At 49.2% G+C, this 5,796-nt stretch overlaps 1 non-coding gene across 1 annotated transcript; it reads left to right on the forward strand.

Annotated features, from left to right (window-relative positions):
* The first annotated feature begins 363 nt into the window (after nt 1-363).
* LOC123056359 (small nucleolar RNA snoR99) lies at nt 364-465 on the forward strand. Its single transcript, XR_006426745.1, has one exon. It is a non-coding gene; the product is annotated as a small nucleolar RNA snoR99 (small nucleolar RNA).
* Nucleotides 466-5,796: the final 5,331 nt, after the last annotated feature.

Here is a 5,796-nt window from a genome sequence, read left to right on the forward strand (position 1 = left end):
CTCTAAACCGATTTAATAAGAGTATAAATTTCAAATTTACAGTGGAGCTTCAAAGAAAATGTGGCAATTGGAACCCAAAACCTGCATTATGACTCGTATGTATCGCTTCTGGCTTCATACAGTGTCTTATTCCACAAAAAGTATGTTCTGGAATACAATAAAATGACTTCAATTTACATACGAAATGAACATAAAAAAGATATAGAAAATGACTTCACTTGAACTTGCATCCCAAATAGAGAAGACATGAGTATCACGCGAACCTCCAATCCACATCTAAAAAATGTATCTAAACCCACAATAGTATTTTGCCTGCTACGATCTAGAAACAACCTTTGCTTATCGAATCTGAAAATAGTGAAACCGCATCTGGGAGTAAGCAGTCCCTTGCACCTGATATATCTTCCTTCACTTTTTCTGCTAAAACCTTCTGTTTTTAGCTGATCATTAATCGATGGAATATTTATATATAAGCATCGTCTTCACTTTTTGTCTGCTAAAACGAACAGTTTCTATCTCATCATTAACTGATGTGAAGATGTTTAGTTCTTGTAGACATATTAACAAACAGATAGAGATCATGAAATATCACCATCAAGAATACTATGCATTAAGCTTGGCATCACACTGACATTTTATTATAACAAAAAAAAAACCAGATTTCAGATTGATACACTAATTCAGCAAAAGAGAAGCTGTTGCTACATTACTGAGAGAGCAAGAGCCACCGCGGTGTGCACGGTCAGGGGAGAGAGGGAGTTGCTGCAGTCATGCATGGAGAGAAATAGAAGAAGAACAGCAGCGGCACCTCCAATTTTTAGTATACGTGATGACTGGGAGAGAGGGATAGTAGCAGAAGCGAGTGCAAGAGCAACGAGTGTGCGTCCATCGCCGACGATCGTGGGTACGGTGGGTGGGAACGCGGGTGACTGGGCGGGGCGACGCTAATTGGTAGCAGAGGAGCCCAGCACATGGGCGGCGCTTGTTCCCGTGGCGGCGATCGGCTGGTGCCCCACATGTCGTTGAGGGATGCGGCACGTACGCGGGTGTCCGTGGGCAGCCGAGCACGCATGTGAAGGAGGTGCGGCGGTGCATGCTGCATGGGCGGCGCGCGCGGGGAGACCAAGCGGTTGGAGCACGCCCCAGCCGTGGACGTTGTAGACCGCTGAGAAGAGATTGGCCGACCCCGCAGACGACGTTGTCGTGCTGGATGCCAGGGAGATGGCGGCGCCAAGCAGCTCCCGGCGACGGCAGCCAGAACGGCACAGCCGCCTGCTCCGTGGTGGCTGCCGCTTACCTTGTCATAAATGCCCCACGGCGGCCCTGGCACCAGTTCCGCTTGAGCAGCGCGACGCAGACCAGTGAGGAAGCTTTGGTGGGTGGCAACAGTGCTGCTCAGACTACCCACAGTGGGACTAACATAGGTAGTAATATCACACATATCTAGATAAAATAGATGGTGTGGCAAGCAATAAATGAAGAAAGAGATGCATGTGATAACATAGCTAGTTACTACTAGTATGAGTAACATCACACGTATCAAGATAATATGAGTCTATAGCCTAATAAATAAAGTGTTGCATGTTACCACAGATATGTTATTCCCTACTATAAAGATAGTAGCACAGAGTAGTAACTTGGGCATGTTACTACTCGATATTACTACCAATTGTGGCTAGTCTCATGAGCAGCAGCGGCAGCCTCGGTAGGTACAGCGTCGGGAACAGCAGAACGACCCGAAGCATTGCCTCGACCAACCACAGCCCCCCGCAGGCGAGGAGGCCGACGCGGCCGCTGCGGGCCATTATGACTGGAAGAAGAGCCGACCATGGAGTTAATGTATGCGGAAGCGAGGAAACAAAGCCCACAGAACAATCACATTAGAATAACGTGACGAGAAGGAAAGCCTATTTATAGCCCGTGAAAGGTAGAAAGAAGAAACAAAAAGAAACACGAAACGTATACCGTGAGGTCTCTAGATTATGACAGAAGCGACACCGAACAGAAGAACCAGCATCCTCTGGATTACACGATCGAAGCGGCGGTGATTTTTCACGATGAAGCGGCACCGACCTAACGCACACCACCGCGATCGTAAGAAAAAGGCCACGTAGGGACACGGCCAGCCCAGAAAGAGATGGAAACCTGAGCATGCAGCCCACCGCCGAACGAACTTTATGCAATGAGAATGGCCCACCCGCACCAGAAATCGCTAAGCGCACACACGGGATCAATAACCACGTTAGCAAAATTTTAACCGAGAGCCTATAGCCACAACGTAACTGTACACCCTGCCGTCCCAAATTAATACACGCGTCAAAATCCCCTAGGATCAAACGTTGCTTTCACCCAAGTGGTGAATTGTGAGAGCAAAATCACCCCCGGAAATAGGGGCTTGGGTATGATCGACACTTCACACACTCCTATGGAAATTACAATTTCTCGACCTTAGTTTGTGGATAATTAAATGCAGCCTACTATGGATAGGTGTGAGTTTGAACGGTTGTGCACTTTTTCACTGAATTGGCTAGGCTAGGCTGCCGGAAGACTTGCGTAGTGGTTGTCGGCATATGCCAGCTTGTCGTCGCCACATTGACAAACACAATCTCTCTCTCTCTCTCTCTCTCTCTCTCTCTCTCTCTCTCTCTCTCTCTCTCTCTCTCTCTCTCTCTCTCTCTCTCTCTCTCTCTCTCTCTCTCTCCACGGCATCTTGGTTCTTGGTGGTATGTTCCTTCTGCCGTGAAATCGTATAGCTTCTTTGCAGTTGAATGAGTTAATTTGATGGATGAATATTTGAGACCTAATGCCGCTGTTGTTGCTGAATGTAAGCAGCGCTATCTCTCGATTCCTCAGAGTTAGCTTTCAAACATTGTTTTAGAGAAGCGAATCTGGTGGCTGACGAGTTAGCAAGACACTCGTTTACTATTAGATCTCCTGGTTCTTTGGATGCTGTTATCCCTAATTTATTTCTCATTTTCTTATAAACGATATGACTATTATATAAGGAATAAATATAGTTACTGTAAAAAAAATAATGTCATGTCTAGTTAGCATTTGCTTTGGCACGAGCCGCAACCTGTGCGCGAGCGGTGCATACTTTGGATGGGCCATAGATGCACACGTTTGCATTAGACTGTTTTTCGCTTGCGAATCAACCTATGGTTGAGATGGTTAGGTGGACAGTGGTATCCCCAGCTCATCAGGGTTCAAATCCTGATGTTCGCATTTATTCTGGGTTTATTTTAGGATTTCCGGCGATACATTTTCAGTGAAAGGAGACGTTCCCGTCGACTACGAGGCGCTTACGGTGATTTCATAAAATCTCAAGATGACATGCCGGCTCAGTCTCTCGGAGGTACTCATAGGGATAGGGTGTGCGTTTGTGCGTTCATAGGGATGAGTATATGCGCGTTTATATGAGCGCTTGCGTTTGTACCGTGTTCAAAAAAGACTGTTTTTCTCTTCCGTTTAGCGTCGTGGTACACACGTTGCGAAGCTCACGGGATGGTGTGAGACTACCGGACCGTGGCGCAGGAGCAGGATCCCTATGGGCCATGTTTTCCCTTCTGTAAAAGGAAGAAAATCCAGACAAGATTACACGGCACCAAAACAAAATTCTTCTTTTTTTAGTTGGACAAGTCCCTTCTCTTTCTTCATTCTTCTTCCCACCATGGAAGGAAAAGCCTTTTTTCTAGATTGGACGGAAAGAATCTCTCTCTCTCTCTCCCCTATCTCTTTCTTACCTTATTCCCATGGCACCTTTTTCATTACAGAGTGACATTTCTCTCGCCTTGCTTGCCACCTCCCCCCTCGATCTCGCCACTATATATTAGTACTAGATCTCACCGCTCAGCAGTTCTCAACACTTCTTCGTAGCGAGCGTATCGCTTTCAATACAGTGAACTCTCTCTCCTTGCCTTGCTTTGCTTGCCTCCGCATCGATCTTCCTGATGAGCAACCAAGAGTGCCCGGAGCCGCCTGTCATATTCTCACCGGAGCGCTCGGAGTGCAGCGAGCCAGCCGCCAAAGTGGGTGTTTTCCTCTACAGCCTCGTGTGTGTGGTCGTCTTATTCGCCTCCATCATATTGATCATGGTGTACCGCACCAACCTTCTGAAGGTACCCGCGTTCGAGATGGGATATGGCACCTTGAATGTCGGTTATATCCACGAGTTCATCGACCTGGCAGCGGCGTGGTGCTCAACGTCAACCTGACGATGTTAGCCGCCATCTCCGCCTCCAACAACACGAAGGTTGACAACCTACTACAGTCCACCGAAGTGGACCTCTACTACAAACAGTAAAGGTGGACCTTTACTGTTTTGGGCTCAGAAGAAGGCTGCTCTTCTGCCCAAGCAAACTTTGAGCTGAAGACTTTCCAGCATGCGATAAATCAAGAACAGATATTTTAAGTCCAAGAAGCATAAGGATTATTCAACTGCGCACTTGCTTTTGTGTCCAAACGACCTTTACGTGCTACACTAAAACTGCACAAGAAAAGGAAACACAAAAGAGCAAAAAGGCAGTCCATTGACAATGGAATCATCGCCGATAATCAGCAGACATCAACAGCCGAAACTTCATTAGCATTTGTCAATCAGCTTCCTCTCTCTCCCACCTTATCTCTCCGTAGACGGTGCTAAAAAGTAGGGATCCATGCCTAAGGTCAACTCTAACGCACGACCTTAAAAAGACGTTTGTTTTGTCTGGATTTCGTCTATTTGGGAGGGTAATGGAGCTGCATCCGACCTCTTTTATGGGTGCACTACCGTGCGCCCAACGCGCGGACGCATATCGGCCACATCTTGTCTGGGTTGCATGCGAAATTCACAAATTTGAAATGTGGATGTAGATCCATACAAGCGGCCCTAGTTCATGCCGGCAACAGAGCCAGCGGCCGCCAAACAATGTCAGCCTACAAAATGGTCAAGCCTCGAGTTTCACGCCGGCAACAAAGCCAGCACCAGCCTTCAAAATGAACAAGTTTTGCATGCCGGCAACAAGGCCAGCGCCCGCACACTAGCCAGCCTTCAAAAAGAACGGCCATAGTTCACGGTCGCACGTTAGCCGAGGCCTCCCTAGTGCAGGCCGTCTAGGTTGAACATTTCTGGAAAGCCTGCCCATTTCCCTCGAAGATGATGTCTTGCATGAACTGGGTGTAATCAGGGTCCTCGACCGGTGCCGTCGAGGCGAATAGCTTGCATGCGTTGGAAAATGTGGCTGTTGGAATGGACTGGGCCTGCTTCCGGGGCATCCCATCTGACGACTGGCCAACCACAGGCGTGACATTGAGGTCGATGACGGGCGTGATGGAGGGGGTGGCCAGCGCGATCCCGCGGTCGTTTGGCGACGTCGAGAACTGGGTTTGGCCGTGCAGCCGCGATGTGGAGAACCCGGGCGTCTCCGGGGTTACGGAGGAGGCCGGCAACTGACAATGCGGAGGGCGAATGGCTGACGAGCATGTGCTCGCCGCGGCATTGCGGCAGCGGAGACAATGGCCGACGGCGGTCGGCACAACCCTAGCATCATAAGGCCATACGGCGTAGCTGCCTGCATGGCCTAGGTGATGATCGCCTCGTTCTTGTTGACGTCAGCCTTGTACTGAATGGCCTTCTACATGGTCGCGACCTCCGCAGCGTACTCAGCCACGGCTTCTGCTCCGTTGCTACGATCCGTTGTCCCCTCCGTTTGGCCGATTCATGGTCGAGGTGCGCCTGCTCCTCCGGTGTGAGCTCCGAACGTAGCTTCTTCGGGCCCTTATTTGACGCCGTCGGCCCGCGGCAGCGGGCGGGTCGCC

The sequence above is a fragment of the Triticum aestivum genome, chromosome 2D (assembly GCF_018294505.1).
Source record: "Triticum aestivum cultivar Chinese Spring chromosome 2D, IWGSC CS RefSeq v2.1, whole genome shotgun sequence".
In the NCBI taxonomy this organism is placed as follows: domain Eukaryota; kingdom Viridiplantae; phylum Streptophyta; class Magnoliopsida; order Poales; family Poaceae; genus Triticum; species Triticum aestivum.